Source organism: Rattus norvegicus, chromosome 1 (assembly GCF_021556685.1).
Source record: "Rattus norvegicus strain SHRSP/BbbUtx chromosome 1, alternate assembly SHRSP_T2T, whole genome shotgun sequence".
NCBI lineage: Eukaryota > Metazoa > Chordata > Mammalia > Rodentia > Muridae > Rattus > Rattus norvegicus.
The window spans coordinates 124,274,065-124,294,086 of record NC_141534.1 but is presented as its reverse complement, the minus strand read 5'-3'; the positions used below and the strand labels follow the sequence as shown (position 1 = coordinate 124,294,086).

Here is a 20,022-nt window from a genome sequence, read left to right as displayed (position 1 = left end):
AATTTTAAGTACTAAGAGGTGGATGTTCACATTGGACTGAGCACAGGGTCCAGAATAGAGAAGCCAGAAAAGGGACTAAGGTAGTTGAGGGGGTTTGCAACCCTATATGAATAACAACAGTATCAGCAAGTCAGACAGCCCAGACTCCCAGGGACTAAACCTCCCACTAAATGGAGCAAACTATGTCTACAGCCTCATATATACCAGAAGACGGGGCTTGTTGGGAACCAATGGGAAGTGAGGACCTTGTTCCTGTGAAGGATTGATGCCACACTATAGGGGAATGACAGGCAGGAGAGAGTGAGTGGGCGGGTGAGGAAGCTCCCTCTTGGAGTCAGGGGGTGAGGAATGGGTTAAGGGGTCTGGAGAGATAACAAGGAAAGGGGATTAAATTTGAAATGTCAATAAAGAAAATTTCCAATAAAAAAGATTAAGAAAAAAATGTAATGAAATGAGGTCATGCAATCCCATTACTTTTTGCCATTAATAGTAATATATTAAGAAATAACAGAATTGATTTCTGAATCCTTACAGTTAATTGTGAATACCTTGGAACTCTGTAAAAGTAGCAGTATTCAACTATCAAACAATCTCTCCAATCCCTTAACTTTTATTCTCTTGATTCTTCGTAAAAACACAACATGATTGGAAATATGCATTTGGGACAAAAGGATATATTGGAGTTTTGTTTTGTTTTTTTTTTTTTTTACTTGTTCAGTTTACTTGCCTCTCAATGCTCGCCTCCTGCTCACTCCTCCCACAATCCTTCGCACAATCACCCTTTATATCATCTGAGAGGCTGGGGTCCAATGGGTATCCTCCATCATGGCATGTTAAGTCTCTGTGAGGATAGGGCCGTCCACTACATTGGGGCCCAACAAAGCACCCAAGCTTCAAGAACGCATCTCAAATGAAAACAACAGCATTTGGGATAGACCCCTTTATACTCGTTCAGTACCAATATAAAAACCAAGCTTCACATTTGCTATAAAAGTTAAGAGAGTTCTAGGTTCAGCAGGCATATGCTTTTTGGTTGGTAATTCAGTGTCTGAGAGCCCACAGGGGTCTTTTTTTTTTTATTAACTTGAGTATTTCTTATATACATTTCGAGTGTTATACCCTTTCCCAGTTTCCGGGCAAACATCCCCGTCCCCCCTCCCCTTTCTTATCGGTGTTCCCCTCCCCACCCTCCCCCCATTGTCCCCCTCCCCCCAACAGTCTAGTTCACTGGGGGTTCAGTCTTAGCAGGACCCAGGGCTTCCCCTTCCACTGGTGCTCTTACTAGGATATTCATTGCTACCTATGAGGTCAGAGTCCAGGGTCAGTCCATGTATAGTCTTTAGGTAGTGGCTTAGTCCCTGGAAGCTCTGGTTGCTTGGCATTGTTGTACATACGGGGTCTCGAGCCCCTTCAAGCTCTTCCAGTTCTTTTTCTGATTCCTTCAACGGGGGTCCTATTCTCAGTTCAGTGGTTTGCTGCTGGTATTCGCCTCTGTATTTGCTGTATTCTGGCTGTGTCTCTCAGGAGCGATCTACATCCGGCTCCTGTCGGTCTGCACTTCTTTGCTTCATCCATCTTGTCTAATTGGATGGCTGTTTATGCATGGGCCACATGTGGGGAAGACTCTGAATGGGTGTTCCTTCAGTCTCTGTTTTAATCTTTGCCTCTCTCTTCCCTGCCAAGGGTATTCTTGTTCCCCTTTTAAAGAAGGAGTGTCCACAGGGGTCTTAACTCTGTTGGTCTTCTTGGGGAATTCTCATCCACTTTGGGGTCCACAATCATTTCTCCTGTTCTTCCATAATAGTTCTCAAGCGTCATTCACTATTTGGTGGGTGTCTGTATCTCTCTGAGTCAGTAGAGATGCTCAGAAGAAAACATCCTCCCGTCTGCAAATATTACAGAGTATCAATATTGTTAGGGATCTGTACTTCCACCATCAGATGGGGCTCAAGGTGGTCAGGTTATTTGTTGGTCAGTCCCTCTGACTCTGCCCCATTCCCTGTGCCTACGTTTTTTGTACACAGGATAAATATTGGCTTGAAAATTTTGAGAATTGTTTGGTGTCTCTATAAATTTTCTGGGGTTACTGTCTGGCTACAGGAGGTGGCCTCTAAAGGTTACATATCCCCAGTTCTGAGAGTAGTAGCTATGGTAACCTCTATTGATTCTTCAGATACTATTTTCTCCCAAGTCTCTGTCTCTTTATGGAGATACCCCACCCCCACTTCCCCTACACTTTCCTTTGCATATTTTCATTCATTTTCATGACCATGTAGCAATATCTCATGACCATGTAGCATCTCATGACCACCCCTGCAGTTCCCCATTCTACTCATTATCACCTCTCCCTACTATATCTCTCCATCCATATGCCTCATAAGACTATTTCACCCCTTATAAGTGAGATTCAAGCAATCTTGTTTGGATTTTTTTTCTTTTTAACTTCTTTGAGTCTGTGGAGGGTAGCATGGATAACCTCACTTTTAGGTCTAGTATCTCCTTATAATATAGTATATAACCCGCATGTCCATTTGAGACTCGGTTACATCACTCATGGTGATATTCTCAAGTTCCATCCATTTGCACTTATAATTCATAATGTCTTTTTTTAAGAACTGCCAGGGTGGGAGAATACTCAGAGCATCCCCCACTCACTCAGAGGAAGAGGGATTTCGAGGAAAGATTGTAAGAGGCATTGACAAGGATGTGAGAATTGAGCCCGATGCAAATACATTAAAAAACAAATTAAAATGTATTAGAAGTTTTTTTATTATATAACATAATTGATTTCTTTGTGTACCTTTGATATATAATGTATTTTATCTTATTAATCCTATTATTCCTTTTTATGACCTACATATGCTTCTGTCCCCTTTTTTCCTTTTTCTCCGTCCTGCTTCCCTTACTCTATCCCTTCTTTTGTCTTCCTTTCTCCTAACTTCTTCCCCCTCCTTTTCTCTTTATTATTTTCTTCATCCATCATTCTCTCATTAGTTCTTTTACTTTATTATTTTAAGTATACATGTAATAATTTGCAACTGATTTTCTGGAGAAATTTCTTGTTCAGCGATCAGAGGTAAGAGCATAGGTTATAACTAGTCCAAGTGCTGAGCATCAGGACTATTGAAAGCTCATATGAACAGGAGAATACTATATCACTCCTCCAAGAATATCATGAAGGAGGTAATATTTGGTAAATAATACGTCCCAAAAAGTAAGTGTGATAGGTTTGAACATCTTTCAAACATAACATCTCCATTATACCATTGGTCTCACAAAACATGTCATTACTGGCACAAAACCTGTGCAGGTTTGGACCTGTTAACCTCCAGTCATGGGAAGCAGAGGAGGGATTATGAACACCATAGTAGAACCTAGATATAGTTATGGGAGCTAGGGGAAGTGGTTCAATAAGCCTCTAGGCAATTAATGTCAAATAGAGAAACATTATTAACATTCATTCAAGACCTTACTAGGCTGCCTGCTCTTGCTCTTATATAGCCTGTACTAACATTGAATTTATGATCCTTCTGCTTTATCCTCTTGAGTTCTAAAATTACTAATGTGTTTGATCATATCTAAATATATTTTAGTTTTACCAATTAAAAGTGCCTTCAAATATCAAAAATACTGTATGAATCGTAATGATATGTAATATGTGAAGAATTCTTCAACACACACACAAACACACAACACACACACAAACATACATGAATGCACAGCATCAACAACAAAAATATTCTCTCTGATCTTCTTACTATTGTAGTATAAGATTAGCAAAGGTAATTATAAAGTAACATGCAACTTATTAAATGATATATGAAACAGAAGTAGCTGTGAATTATATATGAAATTAATCTTTAAACAAAGGATAATTTATCTCAGAATACAAATAGTAGTCCTACATGTATCATTCTAGTGATTTGTAAAATTGCAAACACTCTGAAAGTAATTTTCCCCTTGCTTATTTCTATATTTATTTTTCATACATTAATTTATGTAGTGGGTTTGGCATATTGCTGCTCATATTATGTTAATTTGGGTCCCCAAAATTGTTTGCATGAGAACCCCACGTCTTAACTTAACAGAAGGTCTCTGCTCCCAGTTGGTTCTGATTGGTAAATAAATTGCAGGGAACCAATGACTGGGAAAGGCATACAGAAGTCTGATTTATAGAATGCAGGAGTCACAGTGAAAGAGAGGAATGAGGAGATAGAGGGAGTTTTCCCATGCAAGGAGGAAACTGACTCCATGCCTGAAAAGATACAGGACTAGAGAGCATAGCTGCCATGTTAGAGCCAGAAAAAAGACACCCCAAGAGGGCTGCCAGACTGGGTCCAAAGTATCAATGGTGAAATATAGATTTGAGTACTTAATAATTTGAGAATATCTGAAGGAGGTGAATTAGCCCCATAAAGATTAGGAAGTGACTGACCATTGAGCTGTGAGCTGTTCTAGTCATATCAATATATAAAGGCGCTCTCTCTCTCTCTCTCTCTCTCTCTCTCTCTCTCTCTCTCTCTCTCTCTCTCTCTTTCTCTCTCTCTCTCTTTAAAAGCATCTTGGATTTTATATTTAAAAATTAGATTTGAGAAGGTTGCATTATTGTAATGTTTTGATATTTTTCTTTATTTTTCCCAGTTTCCCCGCCACAAGCCACCTATGACATCCCCTCTCCTCCCTGCTTCTGTGAGCATGCTTGAACATCCACCAGACCAATCCTGCCTCACCACCCTAGCATTCCCCTATGCTAGGGCATTGATCCTTCCTAAACTAAGGGCCTCCCCTCCCACGGATGCTACCTAAGGCCATCCTCTGATACATTTGCAGCTTGGAGCTCTGGGTCCTTCACTGTGTACTGTTTGCTTAGGTGTTTAGTCCCTGGGAGCTCTTGGAGGTCTGGCTAGCTACTATCGTGGTTTTTCCTATCGTGTTGCAAACCTCTTCAGATCCTTCAGTCCTTCCCCTAAATCCTCATTGGGTCCCAGTGCTCAGTCTAACTGTTGGTTGAAAGCGTCCACATCTGTATTGGTCAAACTCTGGCAGTGGCTCTCCAGAGACAGCTATATCAGGCTCTTGTCAGCAAGCACTTATTGGCATCAGTGATAGTGTGGGCTTGGTGGCAGCATATGGGAAGGATCCCTAGGTAAATGGTGTTTGTTTAAAATTTAATGGGTTTACAGTTTACAAATAATCACAAAATGTTTTTTAATTTGATGTAAAAGTTTTATCTGAGTACTTCATAAATTATTGGGAGTATATTTATGGCAGGAAAAAAGTAAAAGAATAGTGCATGGAAAATTGATAAGTACTATGGAGTCTTTGGCTATTGAAAATGGCTTCGGGATAAGAAACATACTCAGAAGGCCTTGTAGGGCATCAATGGGAAAAGAGGAACTCAGTCCTAGATGCCCCAGTGTAGTGGAAAGTCTGGGTTGGGAGTTGGGAGGGAATGGGTGGGTGGGTGAGGGAGAACCCTCATAGAAGCAGGGATGGATGAAGAGGATGACATTTAAAATATTATAAAAATGATATCCAATAAAAGAAAAAAAATGAAACACATACTCAGTTGTAGAAGCTGGTGGGTGATAATTAAACACTAATTTAAAAGAATGAATATCATAGTTAGAATATATGTTTATTTGTATGTTGCCTTTTAACTGAAAAATTATTTTGTTAAATATGAAAAAGTACAAATATCATGAAACATTATAATGCTGAGCTGAATTTTATTTAAAGAGAACCTCATAGGAAGAAAAGCAGTGTCAACTCACCAGACTCCCCACAGTTCCCAGAGACTACGCCAAAAAACAAGGAGCCCTCATTGGCTCATTTGTGGTCTCAGGTACATGAGTCTCAGAGATCTGCCTTGTGTACTCCTTGGGAAAGAATGTGCTAAATCCCGTTGAACTTTGATGCCAAAAGGAAGAGGATGCTTTCATCACAAATGTCGTTATAGTATAAACAAGAAGAACAACAGAACCCAGGAGGTAAGGTATTTCTCATGATGGCCTGAGTTCATTTTAGAGAAAAAGTAATATATGTTTATTTCTTTGTATCTTAATAATATGTAACTATATTTTGATTTTACGGGATAACATTGAAATTATTGACTTTAGGCTCAAACGACACTTTAAAGTTTTAAACAGGGTTCATTCTATGAAAAAATAATGTGGTCTTTTAAATTTGTATAGTATATATTTTTATTATAATTTGGTTGTGAGACTGTGGTGACAAGGCGTGGAATGCAGTGGTTTCAATGAGATGTCAATGATTAGATTCTAATTTTTAACCATTTGACTTGTGGTTGATGATTGTTTCTGGAAGGTTTTGAGAGAAGTCTCTCTGCTTCCTCTCTGTGGTTTGAGATATAAGCTGCTAATTCAGCAACCTGCTGCTTACCACTAGAGATACGGAAGGAGAAGAAATACTATTTAGCCAATACAATTTCAATTTTATTAATATATTTTTGTTGTTGTTGCAAACAAATACTAAAATGTAATTCTGACTGTAAGTAAACTCATAGTAGACTCTCTGACTATGCCTCTCAGTTGATAGATATGTGGGCACTTGCCAATGTGACTGATCTTTTTCACAAAAAAAGAAAATTTTTAAAAGTAATTAATGAGCAACGTCATTTTCACATCTACAAATCAAGTTAAAAGTACTCAAGATATATTGACTTTCATATTAATCATATCATTCAAGAAATAGAAACAAAATGTTATCTTCATATTTGAGCTCAACCTACTCTACCTAATGAGACACTGTCTCACAAGTTCCAAAAATTAAAAGGAATATGAATAAAACAGAAATTAAATAAAGGAGAAAACCAAGAGGAGACAGAGGAGAAAAAAGGGGAGGAGGAGAAAAGGAGGACTCCATTAATCGGAGACAGTGGAAAGCTCATAAAATGTGAGTTTCTTCTTCACTGCTTCACAAAATGGGGAACAAAATTATTCATAGGAGGTGATATGGAGGCAGAGTTTGGAGCAGCACCTGAGGGATCCCTGTTGGAGGAAATAAAGGACTGAAAGATCTTAAGGGACTTGCAACCCCATAAGAACAACCATGGCAAAAAACCAGAGCTCCCAGGGACTAAAACTACTGAAAGACATGGACTGACACATGGCTCCAACTTCATGAGTAGCAGAAGAAGGCTTTGTTGGGCACCAAAGGAAGGAGAATCCCTTGGTACTGCCAAGGGTGGACTCTCACTGTAGGGGAATGTTAGGGGGAAGGCAGGAGTGGGTGGATGGGGAGGAGAACACCCTTAGAGAAGAAGGGAAGGGGGATGAGATAGCGGGCTTATGTCCAGGAAACCAGGAAACAGAATAACATTTGAAATATAAATAGAAAAATCCAATAAAAACAAACAAACACACAATAATATGATAAAACAGGAATTTCTTTCGGCGTTTTCAGTGTCCTAATCACACTTTGATACACAGTAGATGTATAAAATGCAAAAATTTAGGATTCATTTTCTTGTTTATATAACCATATATTATCCTTGTCAATTGTGTTTATTGTATAAAATCTGGAAGACAGAATATCCCTTATTTAAAAACCATTACTTTTGGCCACATAGTTGGCAGATTAAGATGAAACACAGTATATTTAAATCCAGTTTACTCTGCACAGCATCTTCCTGGCCAGAAAAAAAAAGCCATTGAAGCAAACATTGCCAGTATAGGTAATAAATTTGTATAACTTATGGCATACTTGTTACCAAGTATCCTCTGACAATTTTGAGAAATACAATACTACAGCATTGTAATTTCACAGGCTTTTTTACTAATAGTAATCAATAATTAAAAGTTATCTTTGAAACCAAGATTGCAGAAGTATCTTTTCATCAACCTTTAAAGATCTCCAGCATTGACAGAAGATTCAGAGGGTCTGATCTGCTGTAGCCCAGTCTGTTTATGAGTGGTCATCCCTTTCTTTCAATATGACATGAATTAATATATTGCCATATTTATCTGCTCAGTCATATATAAAACCAAAGTTAGCCACACAGGGATAGCTTCTGAAAATAGTGCTATGGAATAGGAAGCTGAATATTCGCATATGCATTCAAAGTCACCTTTTATTTATGCAAAATTTTCCTTCATTAATCATATTACACAGGGCAGATTGTCCAAATTCAAAGCACACTGAGTAATTCCTTATGCATTTCCCTATCCCAGGTCTTGCAGAAAAGGATATTACTAAGTCAATATCATATTTACATTTATTGAAAACTAAATGAATGTACAAATATTAACATTCAGGAGCTATCTACATTTTTGTTTATGCCTCATTTGTGTATTCATTGCGCATCAGAATCACCAATTTTTAAAGTTGCATAGTGATGTTGAGTGATGCTTCTGCTTGTAAAAACTAATACTGCTCTGCAAAATTATTTCTCAGAAATCATGTCAGGAATTACATGTAACTGCAGATCTTGAGAAATATACAGCCTTTATTACCTACATACCTCTACACATACACACTCACACACACACACACACACAGACACACCCACACAGACATAAGTTGGGACTTCAGAACAGAGAGACAGTGTTTCACTGATAGGGAGAGAGAGAATTTATACACACATACACACACACACACACACACACACATAATTAGCATTAATGAAATCTAGCTAACTGTGGTGGCATGTGAGTTTACACTTAGCACTTACAAGTCAGAAGTTAATAAATCTCTGAGTTAAAAGACAGCCCGGTCAAGAAGTGAACTTCCATTCCAGCTAAATCCAATGAGTAAAACTTTATGTAAAAGGCAATCAAACAAAAAGTAAATGTCTCAAAGCAACAATTTTTAAAATAGAAGAAAAAATCATCATGAATGACAAACCAATGCTTTTAGTATATAGCAAACGTTATGTTAATGGTAAGTGCTTCATTTACATGAACACATGGAAACTTTAAAAATCCACCCGATTAAGTAAAATCTAAGGCATAATATTAATAAAGTAGCATCTTTTATTCGTTAGTGATTTCTCCTGATATTACAAGTATCTAGTACTTTCGTACATTCTGTAATTTTGTTATATTTTTCCTAAGCACTCTTTCTTTCTTGTGTATAGAGATCTAAATGTGAATATAATTCAATACCCTGTAGTCATCATTGCCCAGAAAGCACCTTGAATTTATCCCTGACCAATTTATACAGGGGTTTTGAAGACCCAGCGCTTTCATTCTAGCAATAGTACAGCTTAAAGATCACATCTGCCTGCCTTGTGTCATTAGCTTTTGAAAAGATTTTGAATCTCTGCAGCCTAGCAACCATGCACGCATGCGTGATTGGAGGGTTATGCTAGCTCACTAGTACAGACTGGGGGCGGGTTACAGTGTGATTACTTAAGTCATGCAGCAAGTCCTGCTCAGAGAAGAGGCAGACATTGATGCCTGTCACAAGCACCCTAGGACTGGTCAGCAAGGCAATGCAGCAAACAAGGTCAGCTCTTTCAAACCCCCAAATATTTTCATAGGTAGATAAGATTTTTTTCATACTAAATATTTCAGATTTGTTGGGATAAAAGATTATTCTCTAGATCTCAAGCATTTGACTCTGAAAAGTCGGATCAGAAAGCTATCAGATCTGGTCCTTGCTTCCTTTGTCCTGTCTTGTGTTTGCTGCTGTGCCCCACCCCTTGAGCTGTCAATCTGACCTGTCACTTCAGGTCCCTTCTCTTCCAGGGTGAACATTAGCATTTCAAAGAGCTGACCAAATTGTGGATTATTGGTGTGTGGGAGTAATGGCAGTCAGGAAAATAAAAAGGACATTTAAGTTTGTGTACGGATTTAGCATAAAAATTACACCCATAAAGGAAGTTACAGTGGTATCTCAGTATCTGCCATAGACTGAATGATATGAAGGGATTAAAATCATTTTGAGAGTTAACATACAGATTATCATCAGAGGGAAAGAAAACAATAGATGATGTAGTTTGCACCTCCCAGTTTCTGAATAGTTGGGTCATTAGGTAAGAATGGGTTTTGATGTTCTGATAGCTATAATAAAGGAAAGGGGTTTCCAAAATGGGTGTAAAAAGGAGTAGTGGGCAGAGTGTATTTGGTTTTGTGAACTGCAAGCATGTGGAAACGTGCTGCACCTTCCAGCACGTTTCCACATGTGTATATATATGTATATATATATATATATATATATATATATATGTGTGTGTGTGTACATATATATGCACAAAAACACACACATACTCATATACTCACATCACATACACTCCATAGAGTAGTACAGAATAATAAACCTTTTTCTTCTGTGATCAGATAAGGTGATCTAGTTTGAATGTTAAGACAATACTTTAGTGTCTTTCGGTATATGTTATTTGTTAATATGTTTTTACTTTTAAATCTTGCCCAGATTCAATAATAAACTGGTGGAATGGAAATAACTTTCTTTGGATATGTAATCTATACTTTGCTTTGATCCATTGATTTGGATGAATTTTATAAGATATGCAAATTATAAGGCAGATTTGTTTTTGGTTTTTTTGTGCTGTTATTTTTTTTGGGGGGGTGGCTTGGCTATCCCCCATCAGATAAATCCCCAAGGGTGTGCCTTTCTTTTATTTCTGTTTCTTTGTATTCCTTCTGTGCTTTTTGAAATTGTATTTTGTTTTTCATTATAAAATGGTGTTTAGTTTTCGTGAAAATTGATTTTTGTCCCATTTTTTCATTTCCATTTTAATTTTTTATTTATATGACGGTTATATTTTTCCTTTTTTTAAACTCTTCCCAGTTTCTCCCCACCTCCTGTCCCTTCCAGATTTCTTCCCTTTCTGGCTCTTATGAGGAAAATTACACCCAAGGGATTAACAAACATTAACCAAATGGAATACAGTAAGATATTTAAAGAACATATTGAGGGTGGGCAAGGCAATCCAACAAAGTAAAACGAGCAGACACAAAAATCAGAGACCCAATTTTTAACACACTCAGGTATGCCATAAATATACTAAATTGAGGGTTGGGGATTTAGCTCAGTGGTAGAGCGCTTGCCTAGCAAGCGCAAGGCCCTAGGTTCGGTCCCCAGCTCCGAAAAAAAGAAAAGAAAAAAATATACTAAATTGAATGCTCTACGATGTGTAAGAGGAAAGAATGCAGACTGATAATAGACTTTGAGACACAGATTTACGCACAGGCACGCCCTATACTTTTACCTATTGTATTTTGTTTTGTATTTCAAAATGCTGTTTGGGTTTCAGATTTAAAAAATAATTTATAAAATACTTGCCTATTTTGATCCAAGCCAACATCATTCTGAGGGTTTCCTGAGGCTGTTGCTCCTAAAGAGGTGTTAATTAATACAGAAATAACAGAGAAGCACCATTCATTATAGTTTTTGTTACTTCAGCTATTACACAATACAATTTGAAATCTTGCATGATGATATCTCCTCAAATTTGTTTACTGTTCAGGTTTATATTACAGGGTATCTTTTTTGTCTCCATATAATTTTACAACATTATTTTTTAATTTCTGTGAAGGATATTATTGGTCATCATCAAATATATGCATAGGTAATACATATGTAACATTTTATATAAAATGTTGTTATATAATATATATTATATAACAGTATTATGTATAATGTTTTTTTTTCTTTTCTTTTCTTTTTTTCGGAGCTGGGGACCGAACCCAGGGCCTTGCACGTGCTAGGCAAGCACTCTACCACTGAGCTAAATCCGCAAACCTATACATAACGTTTTATAAATGACATTGTTTACATAGTTTGTTCTTCAAAATATTTATTTCTGGACATGGCTTTTCATTAATTTTTTCACTCTGTTACTTTGCTGAAAGTAATTTTAATCATTATCAGGTTTCTGCTGCCACATTTAGAAACTTTTATGCATAAAATAATATCTTAGTCAAAGGAATCTCCTAATACTTTGCTGAATAAGACAGGAAGAATGAACCTTCTTGTCCTGTTCCTGATTTTAATAAAAAAAATTGAATCTCTCACTATTTAACAGGATGCTCCCTCTGTTTTTGTTGTCTGTTGTTTTATTTTTCTTAAATATGTTCTGTTTATCCTTAGCAGTGACCACATTTCTAAGGATACAGGACACTTGCTACCCCTTTAGCCATCTATGTCAGTAAGAATGTGTGCAGATTGAGTTGGAATATTGAGAAGCCCTCCTCTTCCTTTCTTGAATTTTTGCTCAAACTTGTGAGGGGCACACATGTAACTCTAACTGTAGGAGGCCATGTTGACAAGAGCCAGGCCCTTTCTAGAGACATTCCAAGGCATTAGTTCCTGTCCTCTAGTTTTTACCCAGTATAGGGACATTTAGAATCCCCAACTGTGTCTGAGTACTGACTGTTGCTTATTCACTGTCCTTTATGTGGATATGTAACATTATGCCAACAAAAAATTAGTAATAGAATTGTTATCTACAGAAATAATCAGCAATGCATGCCAAAGGACGTAACAGAAATATTTAAAAGGGAATTTGACAAAATCGATATTTAGTAAAGCACTGTTAGTGTGTTTTCTGGTAGGATCTTTAAAATCCCTAGCCAAGTTTATTGATCATGTTTGTAGTATCATTCCTGAATTCTCTCCTGTAGTACTGGCCTCCCTCATATTAATAATTTGGTTGATTAAGCACATAATTCCCTTTACACAGTTAAAATGTTAATGCATTTTACTAGGCCAGTCATTACTGTAGCATATAAGGATTATTAATGGATAAGAAAACCATTATTTTTTCTTAATGAAGCCTCGATAGTATTTTCTAGCATTATGAAAGATAACCACCAGGGAAACTTTGCTGGATAGCACAAGGTTGAATTGTCTATGTCCAGCAAAGAAATTTTATTGTGTGTATACCTCATGATCTTATCTTGAAATCTGCTGGAACAAACTGATGTTCTTTTCCTCTTTCTCTTTTGTTCAATTTTATTGGTTTTTATTTTGAAAGACATTAATTGAATTTGAAATTCAAATTTTGAATTAGGATTCAAAATATTTTGTTAAAATACCATTGAGTTCATATGATTTGGATGTCTACTGCTTTGAATAAAACCTTCCAGGAATGTGATTTCTATAATCAGTTAGACTCCACCATATTAAATTAATTTCTCCTTTAGGAACATTTGTATTTTGGAAATAGCTTCATGGTTAGACATCGTAGATTGTGTTTTGTTCTTTCTCTCAGTAATGGGAGCCAATTCACTTTACTCTATGGAAACCATATGCCTGCTCTAATGATCTATATGAGATGACATGTGAGTTAGGTCTGTTATATCTGAAAAAATTGGTTCCTTGGTTGCATTCTTTCTATTCCCACTTGCTGTTAGTTTTCACCCAACACAGAGAATCATGAGAGATGAAGGGAAAGTTTTGATAGAGAACTTGCATTTATTACTGAGTTACCAAATCTCTCTTATTCTCTACACATTCTTCATGTATATGTCTGCCTTTGTGGCCATCAATAAGAGATAGTAGGTTCTGTGATCATGGCTGAACAATATATTAATTAAAGGGAATAACAGAATATTATTAGGATTTTTCAAATTGCTACATTGCTTTCGCAGAAAAAAAAGATGTTTGGTATGTCCCTTGGTCCACTGTCTACTTATTTCCCTCTTCTTGGGCATATGAGCTATGTCAAGATTGTGTCTCACAGTCTAGGCATTGTATCCAGGCACGCTCAAACAGGCAAAGTGGATGGGGAGAGGAGGAAGGGGATTGGGCGTTGTGGAGGGATAAGAGATAAATGGCATATCATTTGAAATGTAAATGAATAAAATGCCTAATTAAAAAGAGTGATAAGTTTCTTTAAAAATTCTTTCAATGTAAGAATAGCCATGTTATTTTCCTCAGAATCCAAGTAAGTAGCAGTGCTCTTGACAACCCTAGATTCAGATTCTTCCCACAGTTATATCCTTCAGTACTCTCACATCATTACCAAGAAATATACTCGTTTTCAGTAAGGCCAGAAAACTGAGTCTGTACTATGTGGAAATGTATTGTATGATATAAGAACTTTCAGCCCAAATGGTGAGTCCTGTTTGCCTCTGAATGAATGTATGTATGCCTCAGAATTACCCAGGAGGATAGTTTATTCTCCCAAGTATTTTTTTCCATTGGCATACTGGACAAATAAGTCCCTTATCAAAGCAACCATTGAAGCCTCTTTATAGGATGATCACACTAAAAAGTCTTCAATGTCTAACACAGTATTAAACTATTAAAAAAGTACTATCCATATTATGAGAACAGGACCACCATTGAAGGAATCAGGAAAAGGGCTGAAAGAGCTTGAAGGGGCTTGAGTCCCCATAAGAACAACAATGTCAACAAATCAGAACTTCCAGGGACTAAGCCATTACACAAAGACGATATATGGACTGACCCTGGGCTCCAACTGCATAGGTAGCCTAGTAAGGCACCAGTGGAAGGGGAAGCCCTTGGTCCTGCCAAAGCTGGACCTCAGTGAATGGGTGTCTAGTTGGAGGGCAGTAATGGGGGAAGGTTTGGGAGGGGAACACTCAACTAGACAGGGAGTGGGAGGTGTTAGGGTGATGTTGGACTGGAAACCAGGAAAGGGATTAAAATTTGATATGTAAATAAGAATTATCCAATTTAATAAAGATGGGGAAAAGATTAAAAAAATTATCTGTCCAACTTGCCTCTCCACGGTAAAGATATTTTGTTCTGCAATTTTCTCTTAAATTTGATAGGTAATTTTTTTCTAGAATAAAAGTAATCCTGTTCCTAAGGTATTTACTTCCTCCCTTACAAACGTATATAACTTAAACCACATTTCTGAATTTTTTGCCTAGTACTAATGATTTTCACTTCTTGTATGTTAATTTCAGGCTTCGTAATATATTTTTTGTTTAATTTTACTAATGCTTTAGTTACTTTCTGGCCTTGGATTGCATACTTACTACACAATCATTATTTTCTGAGATAAAAGCATCAATTTCTCCCCAAAGAAATGGAACTAGACACCATATATATGTAAAGACATAGGTAATTATAGGTTTCCCATTGCCTGGCAAATCACCACGTCCCAGTGTGGAACTTTTTCATTGACTTCATATATGAACTGAACTAAGAAATTCTTGTTTTAGAATTCCTTTAAAATATTTTGGTTGCAAAATCAGAGAGGGTATTTAAGGAAATAAATATTGTCCACTAATAATAGCTAATAGGTTTGTGATCAGAAGTCTTCCAACTTCTGCCCATGCCTGAAGTTCTAACAAATTATCCTTTGCATTCAACAAATTTTCACCAAGAATTCTTGAACTTATTTTTGGCAAGACTTAGAGCACAATCAACTTCCAAAATTCAAAGGGTCTCAATAGCAAACTTTAAAGTAATAGTTTTTAAATTTTTAGAAAACCCATGAGGATGAAATAAGTATTACAAATATACTCATGAGTTTTTCTGAATCTCACAAGCTCATAGATATTCTTTGAAATTTAATTTTTATTTAGCTACAGGACTGCTTTTTGAAGTAGTCCTCTTACTTTTTCAACCTTAGTTCTCTCACAGTTTCATTTTCCTCAGAGAAATGATTCTCCATACTATAAATCTGCTTCCAAAATCACCCATATACCACAAGTGGATGATAAAGCATTGTTTATAAAATTCACATTTGGAGCACTTAGTTCCTAAGACTGGTCTGTAGTAAGAAAGTAACTCATAGATTAAACTGGAATTTATATAAAACCTAAGGTCATAATCTTCGTATTTCAGACTTTTTAAAAAGAAACTGCAGCACAACAAATTTATCAATTCCAATATTACCTTTTTTCTCTACTATTTTATGCATTTCAACATTTTGACCTCCTTCTTTTCAAAGAACATCCACAAATGGTGAAGGGAAAAATCATAACATTTACATAGTATATTGGTGTAGGCAATTTGGAATCATGATGCATTAGTAACATTGCCTTTACTGTCATCCTGTCACCTTTTCAACTCACAAAAGCAATAATGTCTATCATGATGGTACCTTCGTCTGAATTCACTGTTTTAATTATTTAATGATCACGAATACATGGAAAGCACCATCCACATGGGTTTATGGAATCTATCAACTATTTTGCATATATCATTATTATTATACCACATATTTTTACTCAGAAATTTCTACATGTGCTAACTCTGAAAATTGCATATATTAACTTATACAATATAAACAAGAATCACTGCCTTCTTATTTAAGAAATAAATTATGCCTACTCATTTATACATGTGTATGTGTGGTTTTCTAGTCTCTGAATATTTTTCATGGGAACACTTATTTATTGGTATGGTTAGGATTTATGGGTTGATTTAAATCAGTAAGACTTAGCACGGTAATAGTAGTCGATGTGCAAGTAGTATGAATGCACTGCTTAGGTGCAGGATCCTACTACGGAAAACTGTGCCAATTTTGGAATTCATTTTGGGACTCAAATCCAACTAAAAATGTTGGTTATTCTCATGATAGGCATTTCATCACTGTATTGGAAGTATTAGTATTCATGGGCAGGGAGTATTTCCAAGCTTGACAAAGTAGTGATTTCATTTACCTTCAGTAGCCTGCTCCATATATTCTGGTACTGTGAAAACTATCCACTAAGATACACAGTAGAATCAAGCTGATTGGGCAATGCTAGATAAATTTATCTCTGTTCACTGTCTTAACCGTGTGCTGACTTCAGCAATAGGGTCTTACTTTAAAATCCTGTATAGTAACCAAGAAGGTTTTTAATGGGATGGACTGTACGGGAATTCTCTGAAAAGTGAATTAAAAGTAGACAACCCAATCTGGCACTGGGCCATGTACTTGTCTGGCTATAGTGTCCTGTCTTGAAACCATTGTCTTATTACTAGTTAATCTTATTTGTAAAATGTTTCTATGTATATTTGTGTAGTGAAGCCCCTCTTACAGAAGTTTGCTTCCATATGCCTTTTTCAAAACCACTTTAGGGATATTTACCCTTCCTCACATTCATTCCTCAAATCTCAGCTGCTACTACCATCACCATTTATTCAGTGGTTTGTTTATGCTTGGCCCAGGGAGTGGCACTGTTAGGAAATGTAGCTTTGTTGGAGTAAGGGTGTCACTGTGTGTGTGGCCTTCAATACCCACATCTTAGCTATCTGGGATTCAATCTTCTGCTTGATGCCATTATAACATAGGTGTAACTCTCAACCCTTGAAGGCCCATGTCTGCCTCGACACTGCCATGCTTCTACCTTAAAGATAATATACTGAACCGCTGAACCTATAACCCAGCCCCAATTCAATATGATATTTATTAGTGCTGTCTTGTTCTTGGTTTCAGTTCACAGAAGTAAAAACCTTAGTAAGACACTTAGTCTGTCACCAGTTTCCCTTCATATTTATACCATTGTTTTGTAAAAACTCCCCTACAATGAAATACAGACCTATGATATTGTGAGTTTCCTGACTTATATATTTATTACCACTAGAACATATGTATGTGAAAATCATTTTTAACTTTTTAAAATTTAATTTTATATTTTATTTCTTCCCTTTACTTTCTGCTTGCTGTCCCCCTCCCATGTCACCACCGCTCCCACTACCTTTCAAATATTCACCCCCTCCTCTTCTAGGCAGGTGAGGCCTCTCTAGGCATCCTATGACCCTGGCAATTTACATAAAGGTGATTGCTGTTTAAGCCTGGCAATTTCAGTTTTCTTTCTAGAATACATATACAAACACGTGAAGTGAACTGACTCTCCAAATTTTTCTGTGACCTTTATATGTGGTCATGGCACACACACACACACACACACACACACACACACACACACACAGAGAGAGAGAAGGAGAGAGAAAGAGAGAGAGAGACAGACAGAGAGACAGAGAGACAGAGAGACAGAGAGACAGAGAAAAAGAGAATATATCTCTGTGTATCTTACACTGAAGTCAGTGTGTAGTAGTCAGCAGTAGTCACAACATTTAAGAAAGCTGACTTTAGTTCTATACTGTCTATAATACTTATAACTCTACAAGCCTTTCTTCCACAATGAATCATGAACCCTGGGAGATAAACAGGATATAGACATTTTACTTAGTGACTGGAATTGAGCATTCTCTTACTCCATGCATCTTGAACAGTTATTGATCTTTATGTTAGGCATGATGTTCTAGCAGAAGAATCTTCTCTCAAGACGGTTGAAAAATACAGTAAGGTATGGGTCTAAGGATAAGTCATTAGGACTTAGATTAATACTATGTTCTTTTATCAGAGTTATAACATTTGCTTTCCCTTCAGGCCTATATTATGTTTGGCTACAGGTTTTTGATTCAAATAACAGGACAATTTATACATTTCAATTTGGGGAAAAAGCTTTGAATCCAACAAGAAGGTAGGCTGGTTATTTTCATGTCACTCATACCACTATTGCATCAGTAGCTAACTTTTCCAGGCCTGTTAGTGTAACAAGTTGGTGGATTCACAGCTATATATACTCCAGTTTAAATTGTTTCTGAAAAAGATACAAAACTAGATGGGCAGGGAAGGATTTCATCTGGAAGAAATGGAAGGAAAAGCTGAATATGATCAAGCCACGCTAAGAAATTCACAGACACACATACACACACAAATATAATGCGGAAATTCATGCATGAAGTTTTGCTGATGCCAAATTTATTATATCCATAATAATAAATTATAGATAAGTAGGTAGATATGTAGGTAAGTAGGTAGGTAGAATGATGACAGATAGATAGATAGATAGATAGATAGATAGATAGATAGATAGATAGATAGAAAGACAGACAGATCTTGGTGAATTGGAATCTATCAACAATATTCAGTTAATTAATGAAGATCAACATCTCAAAGTGCCACTCCACATTTGTTCATTATCCTTTACCCTTTTCCCTGTCCCACATACAGTAACAGTTGGGTGCATGTGACTTTATAATGTTATGCCTTCAGGAATACAGTTATATGCAGGTTCAGAATTATCATCTCACTAAATAGGATATGCACAAAGTCATAGCATTTCTACCTAACCTATAGTAAATAATCAAAACTTCTGATTCCAGAAACATAATGTTAAAAGAAATCTTTTAAACTGCATTCATATGCAAACATTCATAAAGGATTTACTGTTTGTTAACACAGTAACCATAGGATGCCTCTTAATTTTATTTATCTTCATATTCCTTCCTCTACTCACGTCTTCACTAATTATCACTACTTGTTCCCTCACTTTTCAAGACCCATACCATGCATATTGATCTATTCTAGTTCCTTTTCCTAAGGAGACCTATCTATTACTCCTAGTCCCAAACTCTAAACACAATTTCTCTGCTTCTGTAGGTTGTACATTGGTTCATTGATTTAACAGCTAATGTCCTCATAAAAGCAAATAGATAATATATTTGTCTTGGTGGTCTGAAAAATTTCATTCAGTATGATGTTTTCTAGTTCCATTCATTTACCTTTGAATTTCAATTCTTTTAGGGACTGAATTTTTCAAATATGAAAATGTAGACGGAAGTTACCATGCTGTAACCTGTAATTCCACACTGAGAGAGATGAACTGGGACTACCCGTCTGAGTACACTTTGGATTAAACTAGTGAGAAGGAACCCTAGGCTGCAGTTTGGGAGGATGCATCACAAATCACCAAAAGAAGGGGGTTTAAATGACATAAATAAACAAATAACTACTTTATCTGAGACATAATTAGAGTAAAATATTTTTCAGTAACTTTATATTTCATGCTCGAAAAAAAGGACAGTACAAATCAAATCAAATGATATTCATTCTATTCTAAACCATTGAGACATAGGGGCGTTGCTCAGTCTAGGAAGTATCCCCAGGCTATGGCAGTTCCTGGGTTGAAACTTCACTGTTCCAGTGAATGAAATAATTTGATTCACCAGTGAGTTGAAAGAGTATGTAAAATGAACTCCAATTAAAACAGAGTTCTATCCAGGAAGGCATCAGAGTAGAAATAGAGGATTGTCCTGCACAAGTTTTCCTCTGACCAATAG

General features: G+C 36.5%; 1 long non-coding RNA gene across 1 annotated transcript in view; it reads left to right on the top strand.

The window, feature by feature from the left end:
- Positions 1-9,396: 9,396 nt before the first annotated feature.
- The window catches only part of LOC148007683 (uncharacterized), a 107,036-nt gene continuing 96,410 nt past the window's right edge, over positions 9,397-20,022 (top strand). Inside the window, exon 1 of the long non-coding RNA XR_015646650.1 lies at positions 9,397-9,468. This is a non-coding gene — a long non-coding RNA (uncharacterized LOC148007683). The remainder of the gene's footprint in view (positions 9,469-20,022) is intronic.